General features: G+C 38.7%; 1 protein-coding gene across 2 annotated transcripts in view; it reads right to left on the reverse strand.

Moving 5' to 3' along the window:
• Nucleotides 1-24,882, reverse strand: part of NCAM2 (neural cell adhesion molecule 2) — a 500,008-nt gene that overhangs the window by 75,782 nt on the left and 399,344 nt on the right. The window lies entirely within an intron of this gene.

Below are 24,882 nucleotides of genomic sequence, written 5' to 3' on the forward strand. Positions count from 1 at the left end.
ATATACAATCAACATTCAATGGGCTGTATAGTACAGTCTTGACATGTTTGCGATGCTAGTGATCTAGGATACAAGCTCAGGTCTGTTCATTCCTTCTTTCTTTGCTGCGAAAGATAAGATATCATATGTCAATATCAATTATTGATATAAACATTTATGTATATATATCATTAGATTAGTACCACTGTGAGTTATTCGCAGTGGTAGTATATTTAGATATCTTTATATAAATATAATACATTCATCTCTTATAGTTCCACCTCGCTATTACAATATATAATATGATATTGATGTCATCTTGAGACTACTTATATTTTATTTATAAGAATATATGTTGGTAATTTATCAGTCATGTTGGATATTTTTCTAATCATGTTATCATAATATATTTAAACAGATATTTCACATGTTTACGGTATTAATTGGACATTTAGATACATGTATGTTTAGATGATCTATTCATTCCCTATGTTTAGATAAATAAATGTATTAGATAAATAATTTAGATTAGGTATATGTATGCTAATATTAATGTAATATTTATTTGTTTTATTTTTTAATTACAGAATATGTTTCATTATACATTTATAATATGGGATGGATCACGTCAATTAATATACAGTTAGGTCCAGAAATAATTGGACACTGACACAATTTTCATAATTTTGGCTCTGGACGCCACAACAATAGATTTTAAATGAAACGACCGAGATGCAATAGAAGTGCAGAATTTCAGCTTTAATTCAAGGGGTTGGACAAAAATATTGTATGAAACGTTTAGGAATTGCAATCATTTTCATACACAGTCTCCTTATTTCAGGGGCTCAAATGTAATTGGACAAATTAACACAATCATAAATAAAATGTTCATTTTTAATACTTTGTCGCGAATCCTTTGCAGGCAATGACTTCTTGAAGTCTGGAACACATGGACATCACCAAACTCTGGGTTTCCTCCTTTGTGATGCTTTTCCATGCCGTTACTGCAGCTGTCTTCAGTTGTTATTTGTTCGTGGGTCTTTCTGCCTTAAGTTTTGTCTTCAGATATTGAAATGCATGCTCGATCGGGTTGAGATCATGTGATTGACTCGGCCATTGCAGAATATTCCACTTCTTTGACTTAAAAAAACTCCTGGGTTGCTTTCGCAGTATGTTTTGGGTCATTGTCCATCTGTAAAGTGAAGCACCGTCCAATCAACTTCGCTGAATTTGGCTGAATCTGAGCAGACAATATATCCCTATACACTTCAGAATTCATCCGGCTGCTTCTGTCTTCTGTCACATCATCAATAAACACTAATGACCCAGTGCCATTGTAAGCCATGCATGCCCATGCCATCACACTGCCTCCATCGTGTTTTACAGATGATGTGGTATGCTTCAGATCATGAGCCGTTCCAAGCCTTCTCCATACTTTTTTCTTCCCATCATTCTGGTACAGGTTTATCTCAGTTTCATCTATCCAAAGAATGCTGTTCCAGAACTGGGCTGGCTTTTTTAGATATTGTTTGGCAAAGACTAATCTGGCCTTTCTAATCTTGAGGCTTATGAATGGTTTGCACCTTGTGGTGAACCTCTGTATTTGCTCTTGTGAAGTCTTCTCTTTATGGTAGGCTTAGATAATGATATACCTACATCCTGGAGAGTGTTCTTCACTTGGCTGGATGTTGTGAAGGGGTTTTTCTTTATCATGGAAAGGATCCTATGATCATCCACCATTGTTGTCTTCCGTGGACGTCCAGGCCTTTTTGTGTTGCAGAGCTCACCAGTGCATTCTTTTTTTCTCAGAATGTACCAAACTTTTGATTTGTTCACTCCTAATTTTCCTGCTATCTCTCTGATGGATTTTCTTTTTTTTTGCAGCCAAAGGATCCCTGTTTCACTTGCATTGGGAGCTGCTTTGACTGCACGTTGTGGGTTCACAGCAACAGCTTCCAAATGTGAATGCCACACCTGGAATCAACTCCAGAGCTTTTACCTGCTTAATTGATAATGAAATAATGAAGGAATAGCACACACCTGTCCATGAAACAGATTTTGAGTCAATTGTCCAATTACTTATGGTTCCTTGAAAAAGAGGGGGCTACATTTTAAAGATATGTAATTCCTAAACCCATCCTCCAATTTGGATGTGAATACCCTCAAATTAAAGCTGATAGACTGCACTTTAAGCCCATATTCATTATTTAACTGTAACTTGAATTTCTTTTGGTACACAGCCAAAATAACAAAACTTGTATCAGTGTCCAATTATTTCCGGACCTAACTGTATATATGATTTATATCTAAATGGTTTTATATTTCTCTTTTGATAATAGCCCTGAATGGTTGTTTGGTTTTACAGAGACAAACTACACATGTTAGTTTAGATTTATAATATATCTTTATATATATATATAATTTGATTTTTATTGTTAGGAGTATGTTGTTTCTTTAAATCCATGCAGCTATTCATTTATCATGTCCTCTTACTTACAGAATTAATCCAATATATTTACACATAGATAACTATTGGTTGGTTTTATTTATAGATATGCAGCATATATATGCAGTTATTCACATTTAATACTGATTTACAGAGTTTGTACTTCTTCCCAGATTGACAAATACATATTGGGTTCAGTGGACAGCAGTATGATTCTATATATTTATGTGTATATTATGGATTTTTAATTTGTATAGAATTTTATATATTTTATTTGGTATATACAACTGTAATTAGTATATGTATTACAATAGCATTGATAGTGGTATCATTATATACCACATGTAATCAGTATAGGTAGTCATGACACGTGCTTAATTGGCTTATATTTTAATTGATTGTATTATGTGGGTATATATACCTATGAATAGCACCTAATATTCATCCCCTGATAAAATCACTTGACGTGAAGAAATGCGTAGGGTGTGCACTGTGCTGCTAGTGTGAGCGCATTTATCTGTTACCTAGTACTGGACTCTAGCTCGCTGATAGCTTCATTCATGCGACTCCATTTCCTCTTCCTGCCTTGCCCGGAACTATTCATCCTCATGCACTGTTCATGAGGGACGACAATAGCGGCTGCATAGCTCCCTGAGTTCCTGCTGGATGGAAGCTCAGAGGAGTGTGGAACTGACGCCATCATGAGGCATACGATTGGAGGAGCTGAGTATCCAGTCACTGGTGCATGAGTATTATCTCATAACACGCTCTCTAATATCTGTTGTTTATGAGTTTTTATTTGTTAGATTTTTGGGAATATTAAATGTCAATTTTGAACTTATTGCACTAGGATCGGGTTTTCTACAGATCATTGGAAAGTCGTTGGCTCCATAAAGATGGCTGCCTGGATCCAGCATTAAGAATCATCTACAGTACAAACATTTGTATTTTTGGGAACATTTTACAGTAGACTTCCACCATTATTGGTGTTTGGACTTGATATTGGTTTGATTGCATTTAATATATTTAAGCACAATTTAATATATTTATATCTGTTTCACCTCCATATCACGTTTCCCCTCTAATTTAACTATATAGTCTTTTATGTAGGCTCATATAATTTATTATTTGGTCACAAATTATATCACTAGTTAGACATTGTTTATATACTGTATTATATATTTAATAATTTAATATTAGGTTACACTTTATTTCATCTCTCTGTTGTTATATTTTTTATTTACAATACTATACTTATACACTTAGGGTGTTATATTTATATATTATCTTTAATTAATTATTATTCAACACTAGATTTTTAGGCGCAGTCTTTTATCTGTCAATATATATATATATATATATGCATGTCATTTCCCAGAATCCCTTGCTGCAGTGGAAGTGCTGTATGCTGGGTGATAATGGGGAAAGGCGGGGTTGCAGACCTGCCTAAGACATGCAGATGCAGATGAGCATACAGCTATATTTGCATATTTGCTTTCCTGTGGAGGGTTTTTGTCACTTTTTTTACTCACCATAACTTAACTCAGTAGTATGGTTTGGCCTATCCCATAAGCCTCTCTTGCATTCCCAGTAAAATCAACCCCACACTGATGAGACCCATCAAGGTCGAAACAGCTGTCTGTGGGTGGTTTTCTGGGTATGCACCTTAACCCTGGCTGTGCTCAAAGCTGTTACCATGCAGCAAGCTTAAGCCTATAGGGAACCATGTTAAAAATGGTTATTGAGGCAAAAAGTGACACTGTGTGCTCATTTGCATGTCATTTCCCAGAATCCCTTGCTGCAGTGGAAGTGCTGTATGCTGGGTGATAATGGGGAAAGGCGGGGTTGCAGACCTGCCTAAGACATGCAGATGAGCATACAGCTATATTTGCATATTTGCTTTCCTGTGGAGGGTTTTTGTCACTTTTTTTACTCACCATAACTTAACTCAGTAGTATGGTTTGGCCTATCCCATAAGCCTCTCTTGCATTCCCAGTAAAATCAACCCCACACTGATGAGACCCATCAAGGTCGAAACAGCTGTCTGTGGGTGGTTTTCTGGGTATGCACCTTAACCCTGGCTGTGCTCAAAGCTGTGACCATGCAGCAAGCTTAAGCCTATAGGGAACCATGTTAAAAATGGTTATTGAGGCAAAAAGTGACACTGTGTGCTCATTTGCATGTCATTTCCCAGAATCCCTTGCTGCAGTGGAAGTGCTGTATGCTGGGTGATAATGGGGAAAGGCGGGGTTGCAGACCTGCCTAAGACATGCAGATGAGCATACAGCTATATTTGCATATATATATATATATATATATATATATATATTTTTTTTTTAAACAGTGCAATCCCTAAAGATAATGGAAAAAAGTGGAGAAGGTTAAAATGCCCCAATGTCTATATCTATATTAAGTCCTTTGGGGACTCATGTTTGTAATTTATAAATCCAGAATGTTTCCCTTCTGGCTAAATGAACCAATCTGTTTCTCCCTCTCCAGTCTATCGGTGCTTGCTCAATACCTTTGTATTTTAAATACTTAGGGTCAGATTGATGATGAAAATAAAAATGTTTTGATACTGAGTGTATTAAAACCCCCTTTCCGATGTTGCCAAGATGTTCTAAAATTCTGACCCTTAGTGGTCAGGAGGTACGCCTAGCATATTGCAGGCCGCAGGTGCACTCCAACATGTAAATAACATAAGGGCTCTTGCAATTTATATATTCCACTATTGGGAACTTCTCTCTAGTTTGATTCAAATTGTGTTTCAATTTCTCAGGTTTTCTATGTACACAAGCCTTGCACATCACACATTCGTAAAAATCCTTGGGTTTACCTAGCAAATTTGGATTTTGGGTTACTTTTTTCTTTTTTAGTGCTGTTGGTGCTAGCTTACTCTTCAGATTAGGCACTCTACTGAATATTAAACTCGGTTTAGCAGGTAAGTGGTCCCTAAGTTTTCGATCAGTCTCTAGTATATGCCAATGTTTGAATATAATATTGTTGATGTGTACTGCCTCTCTATTGTAATAAAAGACATATTGAACTTATTTATTTCATTAGTCTGCATTTTGTTTTTACTGATATTAGATTTATTTAGTTCACTCCTCCTTATTTTATCTGTTTTTTTCAATGGCCTTATTGATTGAACATTCATTATAATTTCTTTCTTTAAAATTATTAATTAAAAAACTGGACTGGTCATCAAACACTTTCTTATCTGTGCAATTACGCTTTATTTTACGTAGTTGTCCATAAGAGTCAACTGTTTTAAAATGACTTTTGTTTTTTAGCTTCATATCTTCAACATACAACACTAAATCAAAAATTCAACTTGTGACTTACTTAAATTAGAAGTTAATTTAATATTGAAATGTTTGTGTTAATATGACATAAAAAAAGATTCAAAGATTCTTGATCTCCCTGCCAAATAAAAATTCCTTCATCAATGAAGCGACGCCATAGGACCATGTTTGCGCCAAGCTCATCATTGGACCAGACAAAATTATCTTCCCTATGACCCATGAAGATGTCGGCATTGCTTGGCGTGAACCTGTTCCCCATGGCACATCTCTGTAGATAAAATTTCTCATCAAACCAAAAACATTCTTTTCAATATAAAAACAATGGTCTCCATAATAAATTCTATTTGATCCGTAAGAAGTTCTTTATGTGCTCTTCGAGTATGTTGTACAGCATTACAACCATCACTGTGAGCAATTAAAGTAAACAGAGAAGTGACGTCTGCTGTGATTAGTATAAATTTGTCTTGCCATACTATTTTTTCTAATGTCTGTAGAATATCAGTAGTATCACGGATATAGGATTTAATTACTTTTGCATATTTCTGTAAAAAAACAATCTATGTACTAAGTTTGGTTTGAAGTGAGCGAATCAATACCCAATATGATTGGTCTTCCTGGTGGGTGTATGTCCTTTTGTATTTTTGGGAGAAAATAAAACAGGGGTAATTTGGATTTATCCTGACATATGTATGTACAGTATATTCATTATCAAATATTCCCAATGATTTTCCTTTTTCTAGAAATAGTTTTAATTCTTTGTAGAAATCTTTGTTGGGATTGTTTAAATATCTGATAAGTATCGGCATCTCCCAATATTCTATTGGACTTCCATGTAATAGCTTTAGTCCACCAGGTCTTTTAATGCATCTCTTTCATTCTTAGTTAAATTGTGCTGAAATTTAGTTTTAGAACTATCTTGAACCAATTTGTTGAAATCATTATTTATCATTTGGAAAAATACTGTACATCCAAAATTTCTTCCTTTTCATGACTGGGGTATAATGTGGATTTGGGTTTTAAACTAGTGTGAGTAAAATTATCAATTTTATTCAACGGTAGTTGATTGTTGGCATTAGCTACGGACCTATTTTCTAATTCTTTGTTTAAAAAATGTCCTTTAATAGTAATTTTTCTTAAGAATTTGCTAGCATTTATGAATAATTTAAACTATTGGGACCTATGGTAGGTGTAAAAGTGAGTCCTTTGGTGATTACTTACATAGTTACATATAGTTACATAGTAGATGAGGTTGAAAAATGACGTAGGTCCATCAAGTTCAACCTATGCTAAAATTAAACAACAGATACTTTATCCTATATCTATACTTACTTATTGATCCAGAGGAAGGCAAAGAAAAAACCCCATTAAGGGGAAAAAATCATTCCTTCCTGACTCCAAGAATTGGCAATCGGATTAATCCCTGGATCAACATCCTTTCCATGTATACTTATTTGGTATATCCCTGTATACCTTTCCCATCTGAAAAGATGTCCAACCTTTTTTTGAACAAATCTATTGTATCTGCCATCACAGTCTCCATGGGTAATGAATTCCACATTTTAACTGCCCTTACTGTAAAGAACCCTTTCCTTTGTTGCTGGTGAAATTTCCTTTCCTCCAACCTTAAGGGATGGCCCCGAGTCCTTTGTACTGCTCGTGGGATGAACAGTTCTTTTGAAAGCTCCATGTATTGTCCCTGAATATATTTGTACATAGTTATCATATCCCCTCTTAGACGCCTCTTTTCTAATGTAAATACATCTAATTTAACTAGCCTCTCCTCATAAGTTAGAATGTCCATCCCCTTTATTAATTTGGTGGCTCTTCTCTGCACTCTCTCTAGTTCCATAATGTCTTTTCTTAGGATTGGTGCCCAAAATTGTACTCCATATTCAAGTGGAGATCTTACTAATGCTTTGTAAAGGGGCATAATAATGTTTACTTCCCTTCCATTCATTGCCCGTTTGATGCAAGATAAGATCTTGTTTGCCTTTGCAGCTACTGCATGACATTGGGCACTATTGCTAAGCCTGCTGTCTACAAGCACTCCTAAATCCTTCTCCATCAAGGATTCCCCCAATATATCTCCATTTAATTTGTAAGTCGCCTTTTTATTCTTGCATCCCAAATGCATAACCTTACATTTATCTGTATTAAACCTCATCTGCCATTTACCTGCCCACGTTTCCAGTCTCTCCAAGTCCTTCTGAAGAGAAATTACATCCTGCTCTGATTCTATTACCTTACACAATTTAGTATCATCAGCAAAGATGGAGACTTTGCTCTCGATCCCAACCTCAAGGTCATTAATAAACAAGTTAAAAAGCAGGGGTCCCAGTACCAATCCCTGAGGTACTCCACTCACGACTTTAGTCCAACCTGAAAAAGTTCCATTTATGACAACCCTCTGTTGACTGTCCTTTAACCAGTTTTCAATCCAGGTGCATATATTATTACTGAGTCCAATTTTCTTTATTTTGTACACCAACCTGTTGTGTGAAACCGTATCAAAAGCCTTTGCAAAATCTAAGTAGACGACATCAACTGCATTACCCTGGTCTAAATTCCTACTTACCTCCTCAAAGAAACAAATACTGCTGCGGCACAGTTTATTCGAGCATTTGCCCGTTCTGTGCCGCAGCAGTAGCCTGGCGCGCGCCCGAGTGTGACGGGCGCACGCCGAAGCAGCGGAAGAGCGCCCTCCGATCGGGGCGCTCTCCCTACCGCTGCCGGGTCCGCCGGGTCCCCCGGAACCCCCTGCCGCTGTCCCGCGATCGCGGGACACCAGGGCTCCCTCGGGGAGCCCCTGGACACGCGTGCAGGGGGCGCACGCTCCCGATGACGCGTGACCGCGCGTCTATGACGCGCGGCACGCCGAGGGGCGGCCACTAGCAATCCGGGAGATTTCCCGGCTTGCGGTACCGACCACACTTCAATAAAGTGTGTCGGTAGTGTAAGGTTAGTTTGGCAAGATCTATCCTTCATAAATCCATGCTGACTATTACTAATAGTTTTGTTTTCCATTAGGTATTCTTGAATATTATCCCGTATTAAACCTTCAAGTAGTTTCCCTACTATTGAAGTCAGGCTTACAGGTCTGTAATTTCCCGGTTGTGATCTAGCTCCCTTTTTAAATATAGGCACCACATCTGCTTTACGCCAATCTTGTGGTACTGAGCCTGTGGAAATGGAGTCCTTGAATATTAAATATAATGGTTTTGCTATTACTGATCTTAACTCCTTAAGAACTCTTGGATGTATGCCATCGGGGCCAGGTGCCTTATTTACTTTAATTTTTTCAAGTCGCTTATGAACTTCTTCCTCAGTTAACCAATTGTTCATTAATATGGAGGTTGTGGCTTCCTCCTGCGGCACTACTATTGAACTTGATTCTTCCCTGGTAAACACAGAGGCAAAGAATTTGTTTAATACCTCAGCTTTTTCCTTATCTCCAATAATCTGCCTACCCATCTCACACTGAAAGGGTCCTATATTTTCTTTTCTCATTTTTTTGTTATTAAGGTACTTAAAGAACTTTTTAGGGTTGACCTTACTTTCTATTGCAATCCTTTTTTCATTATCCATTTTTGCTAATTTGATCGCCATTTTGCAATTTTTGTTACATTCCTTATAATTCTGATACAATGTCTCTGTCCCTTCTGACTTAAAGAATCTAAACACCTTCCTCTTCTTGTCCATTTCCTCCCCTACCTGTCTATTTAGCCACATTGCTTTTGATTTATTTATTTTATACTTATTACCCAAGGGTATACACTGATAAGTGTGCTTTTCTAACAATGTTTTAAAGACTGCCCATTTATCTTCTACATTTTTCCCTGCAAAAACATCATCCCATTGTATTACTACTAGATTAGACCTCCGTTTATTAAAATCTGCCTTTCTAAAGTTTAAGGTCTTTGTTGAACCCAAGTAATCTGTTTTTCATAATTTATTTCAAATGAGACCATGTTATGATCACTGTTACCCAAATGTTTCAGGACTTGAATATTTGTTATTACTTCTACATTGTTTGATATGACCAAATCTAGAACTGCCCCTCTCCTGGTTGGTTCATCAATAATTTGGGTCATGTAATTGTCTGTAAGCACCCCCAAAAACCTGTTTCCTTTTGTTGTAACGCTAATCTCATTGCCCCAGTCTATGTCTGGATAATTAAAATCCCCCATTATGCAAACATGACCCAGTTTTGATGCCTTCTCCATTTGCAAAAGTATTTTAGCTTCCTCAATCTCACAGATATTTGGTGGTTTATATCATATTCCCACAAACACTTTCTTTATACTTTTACCTCCACTGCCAAATTCTATCCACAAAGTCTCTACATTTTCATAATTCCCTTCATAGACATCATCCCTTATAATAGGTTTTAGATCCGGTTTAACATATAAACATACTCTACCTCCCCTTCTATTTGTTCGATACTTTATTTTGAAACTCTGAAAGAACTACTTTGCTCAAGTTAAAAATATTTTTATTTTTTGGCAATGTTGTTTTAATGTCTTCTTCCTTCTGCTTGGCTTCCATCTTGAGTTCTTCTCCTTTTTGGGCCTATCGGAGATTCTATTTCTCTTAATGGAGAGTATCTGTTCCTTGTTTCCCCTGAATGGGAACACTCTCTCATCCCTAAAAAAAATAGTATTCTCTCTATCAGTGATTGGATGAATATTGTCTCTCATCTGTGGATGTACGATAAATCTGATCCTCTCTCCGCTTGTTTTTTTGTCTACAATTCTATTCAAATATGAATGATTCGCCTCATTATCTGAATGATCAGTGTTTGGTGCTTTCATTTCTTCCCCTCTTCTAATTTTCTTGTATCTTAATGGGCTCTTTGGCAACACTTGTTTTCTTTTGTTGTATAAAGGTAGGGGATTTATTTATATTCCAAATCCTTTGGTTTCCCTTGATATAATCTTCCTCATCTCATTTAAACTTTTTTTGTTTATTAAAGACTACCTCTTTTTCCAAAGTTTAAATTCTTTTTTGTAAAATGGTATCATTATTCTTGAATATCTGGTGATCAACAGAAGGTTCAAATTTGTCTTTAATTATATTGATTTCTTTATCAATCATGTCCATTTTCTTTCTATGTTTTATGGTGATTAACCGGATCAATTCAAATGATGAATTGTCTAACATTTTGTTCCATGCTTCAATAAATTCAGTATCATCAAGATCAAAGATGATTTTTTTCAGTCGTAATCCTCATAGAACACTTTTGTTGGCCAAATATTTATCAACAAAACCATGTCCCACCATTTTCTAGTATCCTTAAATAAGAGTAATTCTTATTTGGTGAATTCTAAATCTATCACATCTTTATCATTAAGTTCAATTGGTGTCTCTTTGGAGAGCATACTGCTGCGGCACAGTTTATTCGAGCATTTGCCCGTTCTGTGCCGCAGCAGTAGCCTGGCGCGCGCCCGAGTGTGACGGGCGCACGCCGAAGCAGCGGAAGAGCGCCCTCCGATCGGGGCGCTCTCCCTACCGCTGCCGGGTCCGCCGGGTCCCCCGGAACCCCCTGCCGCTGTCCCGCGATCGCGGGACACCAGGGCTCCCTCGGGGAGCCCCTGGACACGCGTGCAGGGGGCGCACGCTCCCGATGACGCGTGACCGCGCGTCTATGACGCGCGGCACGCCGAGGGGCGGCCACTAGCAAGCCGGGAGATTTCCCGGCTTGCGGTACCGACCACACTTCAATAAAGTGTGTCGGTAGTGTATGTTCAGTGTTGGCATTTCTTGACAATCTCTTAGTGAAAATATTATATAATGTAGGTTTATCCATTTTTCAGTTATAGTGCTGTCTCAAATTACTAGAACAAACAGAAATTTGAAAAAGATGTAATCGGGCGCTCTGTATTAGCTGATTAAATGGTATAAAATGTCATTACGTGCAAGTGCCACAAATATTTGGAGAAAAAAGTGTATACAGTATATTCTATAAAATATAGGAATTTTTGGGGAAATTCACTATGCGTGGAGTGGCATTCATAAATTCTGACCAGTGATTGTAATGAAGATTGACTGAATTAATTCAATTATACTGATAGAGTATATATATCAGCATAGAACACCATCTAATAGGATTCCTGAAGAAGCGATTAGCGAAACGCGTAGAATCAATTCCTTTGCTACCTGTTCTACTGTGCATGTACATTCCCTGAAGTCCAGACTGTGAGACGAACAGCGTCATACCATCCTTGCTGCTGCCTGGAATAGACTTCACTTCCGTGATCATGCGGAACAGCGCTGAGGGAGCAGGCGCACTACCCACAGAGAGACCAGGGAAAAGACAAGACCCCGTACATTGCGCCAACCATACTTGTGGAATTTGAGTGTATTTCTTACTATTTTCTTGTACAGTACTATTTTGTACGCATACTGTGCCATCAGAGTTTCCTCTATCATTTCATGAATGTATTTGGAAGTTTTTTGTCCTATTTGTATACACTGACCTGAGTTCAAGCTACAATAAGCTTGCATCAGAGAGAGATTGGATCTCTGATACACCCTATACCTTTTGTCAATCTGTGAGTGGAAATTACACATATTTTTGAGTTCTCCATACCTTATGTACATTGGTAGCACTATTGTGTTTTTTTTTATCATTTCATATACTGACTGTGAAATCCTGTCTTCCCATAAGTAAGTTATACTCTTTGGCTAAAGCATTATAGGCCTTCAGCCACACCAAGGCATGTCCCCTTTGCAGATCCTAACACTATGGGCCTATGCTAGTAGCCTTTGTCACGGGAAACCAAGTCTAATAATCATATTAATACCGGGATACTGGATTGAGCACAACAAAGCGGGCAAAATAAATGGTAATTTATTTCCTTTTCAGACAAACACACAATTCTTCAAAATTACACTTAATAAAGACTTACTGGGATGGGGAAACGAAATAAAATGTCCATGGAACGAATGACTTGAAAACAAAGTCTCTGGGCACCCCTGCACGTGGATGCGTGATTTGAGCCATGCAACAATCCTTGGCTAGGGGCGCAAGTTGCCACCCCGGTATCTCCGCCGAAAGGAATCTTTTCGTTGAATCTTACAGGAATCTTACAGGGTTTGTTCGGGAATCCTTAGCTCAAACGAATTCTGAAAGAGGGGCACAATCCTTGGTTATGATGTTGTTAACTCCTCACACTCCGGAACCGCTGACGCTGTAACTTGGACGAGTCTTAGATGGAACTCCGATGGATCGAATTAGGACTGGGCTGCAGGCATTTTTATAGGGTTAAGGGTCCTATCTTTAACATACCCAGCCAATCCTCCGAGGGAACAACTTTTCCCACCAATCCCAGATTTGCCAGTAGCGCACAAAAAGGGCAGAAGTTGCTTCCCGGTTTGCTAAGAGCATGCGCTAACTTGACACCTAAGCTGCTTAGCATACCGGGCCCAACCCCTTACCTGGCGACAGTAAGTCTGGGGTTTGGCTACCAAGTGTTGATAGCCCATTCTTCGCACCGATATCTGGTACTTTGCAATAATCCAGCCGCCCTAACACCTAAGGTCTCTGAGGCTTTTCAACTCCGGACTTCTCTAGACACTGGGGCACCAACTTAGCAGGGTGCCCATTGAAGTATGGAGATGAAAAATTCCTCAGCTCATCCACCCTTAACCCATTGACATGCTAATGGATTCATTGCCGGACTGGCAGGAAAGGGTTCCTGCCTTTACATTTTAAAACATACCTGAAATAAAGTTTCTTTTTATATGTACTTTCTGTATGTGTGGGTGCTATAAAAACAATATGTATGTGAATGTTACATTCTCAACTATCTGTATTCCAAAAATTAGAGTGCTAGCTCCTTCCTAACAAAAGTTAGATACTTTATTGAATAGGCTCTGTGATGTGGTTTGCGGTTTGAGCTATGGCATACAATGTATCACTGCTTGCCAGAATTGGTAACCGCAGAAACACTCCAAAACTTGACCTTAATTGGTTAACGCGACCGCAGGATACATTGTTGAATTCTGCCACTTCAAATAGACCGCAAACCACTTATCCACTTGAGTTTGTGGTTAAGACTTCCCCGGAGGGTTTTGCGGTTTAGGAAGTGATACAGAGCTTCAATGGAGCCGCTTACCACAGATGCACTTATTCAATTAATGCTTAGCTCAGAGCTAGACGCTCCCTCTTGTGTTGTGAATACAGTTTGCACATTCAACATACATTCATAGGACTGCAGCTAGTTTCTGAGCTGCAAAACAGGGACATTACATGAGATGTATAGGGGAAACATGGCATTGTGGTGACCAACAATGAACCCCTTCATCCCCAACAAGGTTTAGGGGTAACCAGCTGGGTATAAGACCTTTATTATTGGCCTGGTTAACCCCTTCACCACCACAGCCTTCATAAAGCAACTCGCTGGTTCTGTTATGCCACCAGTTATTTCAGAGTTGCTACTACGGTATGTAGAAAGCCTCAAATACCTGCTATAGCAAAATGCCCCAAACTGGGGAGGAGTTAGAGACATGATGTTCGCCTCTCTCAAAAGGGGTCACCCAGCGATCTGCAGAGATCTGGCCCTGTGCATATCTCACTAGCGATTGCAGGCTTCCAATAATTTTTTTATACTAGTGTATGTGAGCAGGGGGCCTCCAGAGCAGACGCGTCAGGTCCGGGGACCCCCGGCTTTCCGCTTTACAGGCCCTGTTATGGGGTGCCGGTATCTCCTATGCATTACGTGACCATGGAATTTAAATGCATAGGAAATACCGGCATCCCATAACAGGGCCTGTATCTCGGGAAGCATGGGGTCCCCAGATCAATGCGGTTCTGCTCAGGAGATCCTCTGCTCACGCATACTAGTATTAACATTTATATTAAAACAGCTTAATTACATTAGTGGCTAGCCACTTAGGCAATGAAGAGGTTAACTACCAGTGCCCGGTTTATTGTGGGTATCGGGGTGGGTGAAGGTGGTATTTGGTCCTTGGTGGGTGTTTAGGCATTGCGTTGGGGTTGCGGGTTTATACCGCTAATGTAATGAAAGGTTAACCCCTCCTGGTGCCACTTGTAGGTATAAACATCTATCCTTGGCACTACTACCCCCTTCACCCAATCCCTCTACCAACAATAAACAAAAATAGACACAACAACCCTACTACCCACCTCCTCTACCCCCAACAATCCCCCCCAACACATACAGTACAGTAATGGGCAAAATTATTATTATAAAGATATGGAGAATGTGGATTCTAAAATCAAACATTAGCCAGAGAGCATAAATAAAGTAAATAAAACTTTCTACTTACCCCTGCCATCATGAAGGGCATCCTCATCAGCATACTGCAGGTTCATGTCCTCCATGGGCAGCAAGTGTTCATGAAAAAATACAATCTAATCGTCCTAATTCCTTAATCAGTTTAGCAATTAATAACACTATAGTAATTAAGAGGTTAACCCCCGTACCCCGCTACCCACCCTGGAGGCCTAACCACCCATCCAAGGGCCATTATTACCACCCTCTACCCATTGATTGGCACAGTGGTATATTATACCCATATAATATGGGCAAGATAAGCCAACCTATTAAACTTTAATTGCACAACAATTACAGAAATAAACAAGCACCTAAACACCACAACAATAATAAAACTAAAGAGCCTCAAATACACACCAATAAAATTATTCTAACACCAAAACCACTAAAGAATAAAAATTATATTATACCAAAATAATACAATACAATTAAAGAAACACCTAACTAACCAAACAAATCAAGAAATAAAACCGCTAGCCAATCCACAAATGTACTAAAATCAAGCCATCTAAATTACAAACAATTTAATCAACACAATAAACAGAAATAGAAAAAATACCAATCAATACAAAACAAGCATTTGCCAAAATATGCATTGCCTGTCACTATATTCATCTGTACCCTAAAGGGGCACAGATTAATACATTAGCAGTCAATGGGCAATGAAAAACAAAGCTAAATAAATACAATAAAAAAACCTGAAAAAAGACATTTACATACATTCAATATTTTCCTTACCTTTAGTCTTCACCCTTCGAATCTCGGCAAACTAGGAAGCTCTTGTATGCCAATGTAAATGTCTTTAATTTGATGCATGTATTTTTTTACAGGTTGCCCATTGACTGGCATAGTGACAGAGCTGGTGTGGTACTATGCCAATCATTTGGTTTATTGGCTTTTTTCGTGTTATGGCTGACAATGCAATATGTTTTTTATTTGATGCATGTACTGTACTGTATTTTTTTTTTGCAGGTTGCATATTGCCTTACATAGTTGCAGTTTATGCTCACAGGACATGGGTGTGGTTGTATATTGCCCGGCATGGTGGCAGCTCGGTGTGTCACCGTGCCAATCAATTGTGTTTTTAGCATTTTTAAGATTAAAATTGAATGTGTTTTTAATTTGAGGCTTCTTTTGATGATTGGCAGGTTGTATATTGCTTGGCATAGTGGCAGCTCATGCCATAGGGCATGGGTGTATCACTGTGCCAATAAATTCTTTTTTGGCATTTGTAATGGGTTTTTATTTATTTTTTGTCAACTTAGGGTTTTTATTTTAAATGTAATACCGTGTTTCATTTGGGCCTTTTTTTTATTTTTTAGCTTTCCTATGTATTGCTATAGTGTTAAAGCATGCACATATTATATATGCATGCTTTAACACTGTGCCATTAATGGGTAGCGGGGGTGGTATCACTGAGTAGGGTGGTTGGGTTGCGGAGGAGGGTGGGTTAACCCCTGAATTACTATATTGGTAACTAACCGGTGATTAAGGGGTTAGGGGCCATTAGATTGTATTTTTTTTTATTGTGCTGTTGCTGCCCATGGAGGACAGGGATTGTGATGAGGATAAGGACAGCCTTCATCCTGGCAGGGGTAAGTGCCAGTTTAATTTACTTTATCCTGCTGATTTATGTTTTATTTTAAATGGACAAATGCACTATTATCCATATCTGGATAATAGTCATTTTGCCCATTACAGTACTGTATGTATTGGGGAAGGAGAGGGTGTATTTATTTGAATGTATGGTATTTTTTTTATGCACAGGATTGATACGCAGGCCACAGGGACCACCTGAAAGCCCACGGACACCCCTGAGAACCACCCGAGGACCCACATTGGGCCCCTGGACACCCATGGAGACCATCTGAGGACCCCTTTGGGGCCCCGGACACCGATGGGAACCACCTTGAGACCCGCGGGAACACCTGCTACATTACTGTAATGTTACATTACAAACATGTAAAGTTAAAATGAAATAAAAGCCCCGCAATTGCCTGTTAGAGGCATGCAGGTAGAATAACTGATTCAGACAATCTCTTACTGCGCGTCTCTTACAGGTAGGCCCCGGTAGGATTCAACGAAAGACATGGGAGCCCAATGCTACATCCAATTGACAAAACATATACAGTATGGTAAAAAAGTATAAAGTTAAATACTTCAATATTAATATTTAATTGGTTATTTAGTTAAACACTTTGGCCAAAGTGTCATAAGCCTGCATACCAACGTCAAGGTATAACCAAAATTGCAGGTCCTAACACTACACTGTGAACCTTCCCTTTTACCTCTATGTGAGGGAAAACGACCATACTAGATCCTGTCCATACAGCAAAATTAAAAAAACCTCCCAAGTTAAAAAGGTGGGGAGGGATGAGCTCTGGAGGATGGGCCATCTACTTCGAAACAACTGTTGCCAGTTAGAAATCCCGGTTAGATTCACACAGCAGGAACGATGGGCCATTAAGTCTGCAGCGGACCCTCTCGGACCACCACACACTGTTCAACCTAGTAAATGGTCGGATAATGGCCGCTGTATCTGTACAGTATGTGAAAATTCTCATTTAACTCTATAATGGAAGGAGACGTGTCTTAATAGATCAATCTTCCACAGGTGCAAGAAAAAACATGCTACTTAAAAAAATGTGGGAAGGGCATGCTTAAACCCAAGGAAGAGGGGTCACAGACCTCCAAACAACTGTCACCAGTTGCTATTCTACAAACACATAATCCTTGCAAGCTCTGAACCCAATACCCATCTCCGTTCAGCGATACTGTCCATGCAGACACGGTGCATGGAGTGCACACTGCTAATGCATCAATGATGTCCACTTAACTTGATGTACGTTTCGCATGTAGCTTTCTCATTACCAACGTACACTACATGCACCTTCTCTGCACGAACATTATAGCTGAACGGAGGTCTCAATGCAGACCCTCGGCAACCATTGGAGCTATTGAAAGTTAACAGCTGATACTCTCTTCAGTGTCACAACAGTACCTTGGGGCAGCTATACCCACCTCTCATTGTAGGGTTATGTATGTAGGGCTAGCTAACTCTTAATTATTATCCGGTCTGTGACTCCTGACAAGAGTCTTTACAGCCTGCATTCTTCCTATGCAAGCATATCACTGCAATCTGCTGATCTGTTTGGAGAAACGCACAACTATTTATTTATTTATCAAATGTTTTACCAGGAAGTAATACATTGAGAGTTATCTCTCATTTTCAAGTATGTCCTGGGCACAGAGTTATGATGACAAATTCATGGTTAAAAATCCATAGTTATATTAAGTGACCAGGGTTCTACATTATATACAAGACAATGCATGTGCAGTAAGAGATTATATATGTTATAGGCATATGTAACAGTTACAGACCAGATTAAAATGTGAAACAGCTTTTTAACTAGGCAGATATTTTTAACTAGGCAGATAGGCAACACATCGCAGATGACCAACATAGCAGATACACTGCCAGGGTTATAGGTCTATTTAAAAATTGCACAGTTGCAGAGATCATAGGGATCAATCCATCCTGTTATATCTCCTTCAATTAGCCACCAAGGTACACACTGCCCCGACCCCCGAGATATTTTGGTACCTTGCTTACAGCATGTGCTACTAATTCACGGGGCCAGTTGAGCAGCCCATTGGTCAGGTGGAAGTCTGTGCTGACCCCCTTCCCCTACTATCCTTACCATGTATATAAGGCATAGGTACACCACTCTACTGCTTTATAGTACAGTATACTGCAGCCTTATTCCGCTTAGCAGCAGTTTCACACTGACCTACTGTACTGTACAGTATACTTAGTGATACTATCACTATTATTGAGTGTACATACATTGTAAATAACTACTACATGGAATGTGTACATTTGATCGTCCCGATTTATTTTAATTGAAGATATTATTAAAATTGTTGTTATTGCTGTTTAATTTATCTATTTGTCACTCGTACTGTAGGAACTTATTGGTTCTATCCACATAGAGGCACAGGTCCAGGTAACTGGGTGCATGCAAGAGGATCTATCCTGCTTATTTCCCTACCAGTGAAGAATCTCCTATGACAAGGCATTTTTTTTCCCTTCCAAGCAGAAAAAAGAAGCACATGATCTAAAGAGAGGGAATAGGCGGGGCACTGCCTCAAAAATCGAAAGAGGCTAGATCGCTGAAAATAAAAAAAACTATTTATTGAATCATCAGCAACATACTAAAAAAAAGCAAAGAACGGCAGAAAAGCTTTGGTTGCGTTTCTCGCATGCGTGCACTTTGTCAAAGTGCAAGAATGCGCACAACGCAACAGAGCTTTCTCTGCTGATATTTCTTTTTTGGTATATTGCTGATGATTCAATTAATAGTTTTTTTTAATTTTGAGCAATTCAGCCTCCATTGTTTTTTAAGGCAGTGCACCGCCTATTCCTTCCCCTATCCCTACAGATACTGGATCTCAATTGTTGGGAGCATGCCAACATCGGACCCACAAACAACACGATTGTGAGTACCTCTCAATATGATTGCATTATTGATATTTAAGGATGTACCGAGATCGTTTTACAGTATAGCTTCAGAAGGCATTAACTTCAAATCGTGACGGGCTTGTGACGGGCCATGGCGACTGGGTTTACCACTTTTGTGGCTTCAAAGACATCCCCTCATGGTACTATTATAAGGCTGTTCTCTTTCTATTTGGAGTAAAAATATGACTTTCTACCATAACTTTATTTACGTGTCTGAATATACTGTTTCTACCAACAAAACAACTGTTATATGTTCCATATATAGAAATCAAACTATGGATCAAGACTTGTACACTGTAGAGCATTGACATTGGAACAGTTGTTCCTCTCTAAAGAAAGGATATACAGCAAGAATGCTTGTTCCAATGGTATTTCCTCATAAGCCTGAGCATCGTTTACACTTCAGGTGTGGCCAAAGGCGCACAGAGTCAAACTGCCTTTCAGAGCAAACCGAACCATGGGAGTTCATGGAGGCTTACATTTTGCACCACAGAAATCACCCATCACTAGTTTAATACATTTTGTAGTAGTTTAATATAGATTAGTCATACACTAGTTCTAAATTAAAAAATGATTTAGGGATTTGGGACAGTTACAAAATATGAAGCCATTGAACTAAACTCTTACTCCAAAAATGTGAAAAATATCCACTCTATTATACTGTATGTTTGAATACAAACATTGATAATTAGTAACATACAGTAAATGAAACATGCATCAAAGACTAAACTAGGCAGACACACAACCAATGTTCTACTCGGTAACAAATGGTAACAATATTTTCAATTAAAAGCAAGAAGAAAAAAATCTAACAAACTTGCAGTGATCACAGGCTCATTACAAAAAAACATTTTTTCTGCTGCACATTTTATTTTGAATTTAGTTTAAAATGATGCCTCCCGTAGTGAGTAAATATGGGCACATGTTTAATCCAATTAAATAATGTCCCTATAATAACTCGAAATAATTTGAAAGCCACTATTTACCTGCTGATACTTTGATTAAACAAATGATCTTAACTGAGAATGCATTAATTTCAGTTTCACTGTGAAACTCTACCATGAGATAACAAGTACTGTACACAAATGTTATTAGGAACCTAACAATGTAACTCTTTTTTTCACAGGGTTCATTTGTAAAGACAGCGCCTGCACCAAGAATGGTGCCAAATGACTAGGCGCCCTGCCCCATCCCTCTACTAGTTCTCAAGGGAGGTTAATGGTTAAATTCTATTGAGGAAGGGTCCTCAGGTAAGACCTTATAAGTGGGTTGTTACATGTGAAAGGCCTCTTACCTTTAGCCTTCCAATGAAGTCCGAATATGCTTTTGCTCCTCATGGATGCCACAAAGTACAAAGAGCAACTGGGTTGCATAAGGTCCACACAGAAGGTTCCAGTAATATTTTTCCTCTATTTTTTTGTGGTGCATGTGCACCAACTCTCATTTCTTGTCAGAGAGAATCCCTTGAACTATAAAATCCTTTTAACTTGTTGCATGATAATAACTTCATGTACATGTAGCCCCCTTTACCTATGACTATGGGAACTACACGTGCTGATTACCTGTTTTGCTTACAGGAGGCCTAATCCTCCGTGACTGTGAGTTTGGGGTGATCTCTTTCTTTCTGGGTACAGCGCCTCTATCTGGAAGGGATCCCAATGTAGAGGGATAACCCCTCACAGGAAACTAAATACAGTAAGAATACACACATGTATAAATATAACTGATTTACTAATACATGCACATATATCAACACAATACAATACCATGTACCCCAACACAATACCCACACAGTATTCACTACCCAGGTGGAGTTTCCCCAAAGTACTGAGGGTGCCCTGAGCACCTAACCACCATGGTGTTCACAGAACAAGACCCGTCCAAAGTGTGTGGAGTAGCGCTACCCCTATGTATGGTCATTGGTGCACATTGGTACCTCTCCTGGTCTCAGGCCAGACCAGGGTATATTGGAGATGCTGGATCTGCAGGGCCACAACGTGATCCCACGGCGCAGGGTCTGCAAAATCCACTCTCCTTACTATCGTATCCGCCGCGAGGAACCTCCAGCAGGAGTGTCTCCCTTAATGTCTCTGAAGTAGCCTAGGGTCTGGTGGCATCCCGTCACTAATGTACTAATTCTGTGAGGTAAGGGGATATATACCACACTATACATGCATCAGATGCACCAGTCCTGCAGCACAAAAGCATCTCCAGTGTGCCCTAGCAAGGGTTATCTATTTAGAATATAGGGTACATAGTCCCATAAATAAATGAAAAGAAAATAGGACTAGCAAACTCTGACTTTGGGATTAGGGTGGTTTCACATTGATAGCAGACAGTCGGTTGAGGGTGAAACACCATTATGGTGCACAGGAACATGTAAAGTATCGAGGTTGATGAGAAGTGTGAACGCATATAAAGCTGCATTCCCTGCAAAACTTTAGAATTTGCCATTGTTTTGTGTAAGTAGCCTTGTAAAAGATTGGTTCATGTTGTTTAAAGGGGAATTTTGTGATGAATAAATCTAGAGTTATCAGAGTCTAAGGGGGTTATTCATTAAACTGACGGAGTGGATCCGGGCACTATCACATGGAAACTCCCATTGGCATCAAAGGGAGCTTCGGAGTGATAGTGCACCTAATTAAAGATGCATGATATGAGGTCAGTGTATTCTCCAGACTAGTGCAGGCAGCAGAGAGATACTGTATGCAGGCTTTTAGCAATCATAGCTAGCTTTCTTGCTGGTAGTCCTACAGACTGCTGCAATTCCCTTTGACTTTAACCAGAAAGCTCTGCTAAGAACCAACGTAATTACACTTTTAGGGGAATGCACCATTGTGGCAGAGATATGATAGGCGGAGTTCAGAAAGTATATCACATTTCTAAAGGTCAAGGTTTTTTTGGTAGGTGATGAAAAGCAAGGTAGGAATATGAATCCTATCTCAGACATGCATCATTTGCATGTATCTTTAAGACACTGGCTTTAATAATCCCCAATTTTGAGAAGTACCAAGAAGGTTATAAAGGTTACAGTAATTACAGTAATAATTCCCTTACAGTAATAATTTGACGTTAATTAGGATGTGTAAAGGGTTTGGGGGTGGCAAACAGTGTCAAAACTGGTGGAACCACAATGATAGTACAATACACACTGCTAAACATCTCATGATGGCATTCAGATGGAATCAAGGAGATTTTTTATTCTCCCATTGTCAATGTGAGGTTCATCTTATAAATATGTGGGCTTTGTGTCCTATTATGCCAAGTTTGGTTTCCAATTTTCTTCTCTCTTCCATTTATCAAGAATTATTTCATTTTTTATATTTTATGACAATAGTTGGATCTTGCTTTACCCACTGTTATTCCAGTGTTCATTTCTGCTTTGGAATTTCAGCTGCTTATTATGCTGGGTTGTGTGATACAAGCTATTTTGTTTGTAGGGGCTTGCCATAACCTATGCAGTTTTCGTTCAGTGTGTTAGTCTGTTTCATAACAGTGGTGCAGTGCTTCAGAATTCCTTTGCAATATATAGTTTGAAGGGCCATATGATAGTATTGTGCTTCCTTCGAACGTGCTGATTTCGTAAGCAGCTTACAGTACACAATCTGTAAGTGTTCCTAAAAAAGTTAGCATTGGCCTGTCAAATTATTTCATAATTATAATAATTCTAGGAGTTTAGTTTTTCCATTTTGTGATACCGGATCTTCTTTCACTCCGATGAACTTATAGTTCTGCAGGTCAGTGGTTTGGGGTTAAGCTATTATTCATTCATAGATCTTAAGGCTTAGGTGGGTCGTGATCCTCCTAATATGATTGCACCACATTAAAAATAACAGTGTACAGTGGTGATATATTATGTAGCTTTTTGCTGCGAGAATCTAAATCACCTATATTTAATTTTATAGTTTGGCCTAAAGTGATTCCTCATTATCACTGTGGATGCTCGTTACCCAATAGTGATAGTATTATGGGTGAAAGTAAAACAAGGCCGTGGATAAAGTGTTAGAGCATTGGTAGGGTATATCACTGAGTGAAGTGCAAACGTATCACTGTAAGGTTTGGAACAAATAGAGTGAAGTAGGCCTATCTAGCTTAAAACTAAATACTCACTTGCAAGCATTGGTGGTGCTTGATTAAAAAGTGAATGTATTTAATTTGGTGGGGGAGCAAGGCCAGTTAAAAGGGTTAATGCCCTTTCCTGAACTACAATTGGCTTAGCAGTGCCAATTTTGTGGTGAGTTGAATTGTAGGGATTGGCATACAATTGGTCATTCCCCTTTTGGGGCTACATTTGGGGAGTGTTCTCCATTATCAATAATACATCTGCTAGTGACAGCAACAATGGAGATCACAAACTGAGGCATAGCAATGGACTTAAAATCACTCATGGGCAGTATAGCAAGGTTATCTGGCTTTTGATATAGTTTAATAAAGCTGTGGCTCTTGTTTCCACAAAGAAAGCGTTATGTGTTTATTTCATTCAACACACTGTAGGGGAAGAGTGCCTCTAGTGCCTGCAAGGTCAAGTTTTTTTTCTTCATTTGTGCATAACTTTCAACAGCTGAATTACATATCTTAATATATGTACACACAAACCAGCCATTATTACAGCCAATAATGCATTCATATAGGAAATGGATAATGTGCCAAAAGTCAAGCAGAAAATTGTGTTATCCATGATCTCCTAATACATTAACAAGTGCAATAGCAACCATTACATCTATATATGCACAAGAGAATGCTCTGGGTCACAGACGTGTCAAAAGGAGAATCATGAATCATATAAATACTGTACCTATTATTATAAATGTTTTTAATCCAGACTGAATAGAAAAAGCCATATTATCCCACAAAAAAGAACAAAATGTTTTAAGCTGGAGGAATAAAAAGAGGTGAGAGGGTGAGACAGAGAGAGAGAGAGCACTGTATATGGATAATGCCTCCTATTAGCATATTTCCCAGGTATCACAGGGGTACTAATTGTTTGTGCACAGATCTCTCTCCAGGTGTTGAACTTGGGACTTTAAGAATAATCTACCTCCCAAGGAAGGTTAATGTCCCTTTTCTCAAATTGAGCTATGAATAATCGTGTTTGCAAATGAACACCATATTCACGACAAAGTCGAATGTCGGCAAATATAATACACACATCTACTGCTGAGACATGATTTATCTTGTCCTGTATCAAGTTTTCAGACAGTTGCACTATAGTTCTTTGGTGTATAATCATGATTCATCACATTTACTGTTTGAACAAGAAATTAAGTGCAACGTATTCCCAATTAGTATATTAAGAAACTGTAATTATATTATAAAATGAAGGATCAGAGT

The sequence above is a fragment of the Ascaphus truei genome, chromosome 3, assembly GCF_040206685.1.
Source record: "Ascaphus truei isolate aAscTru1 chromosome 3, aAscTru1.hap1, whole genome shotgun sequence".
In the NCBI taxonomy this organism is placed as follows: domain Eukaryota; kingdom Metazoa; phylum Chordata; class Amphibia; order Anura; family Ascaphidae; genus Ascaphus; species Ascaphus truei.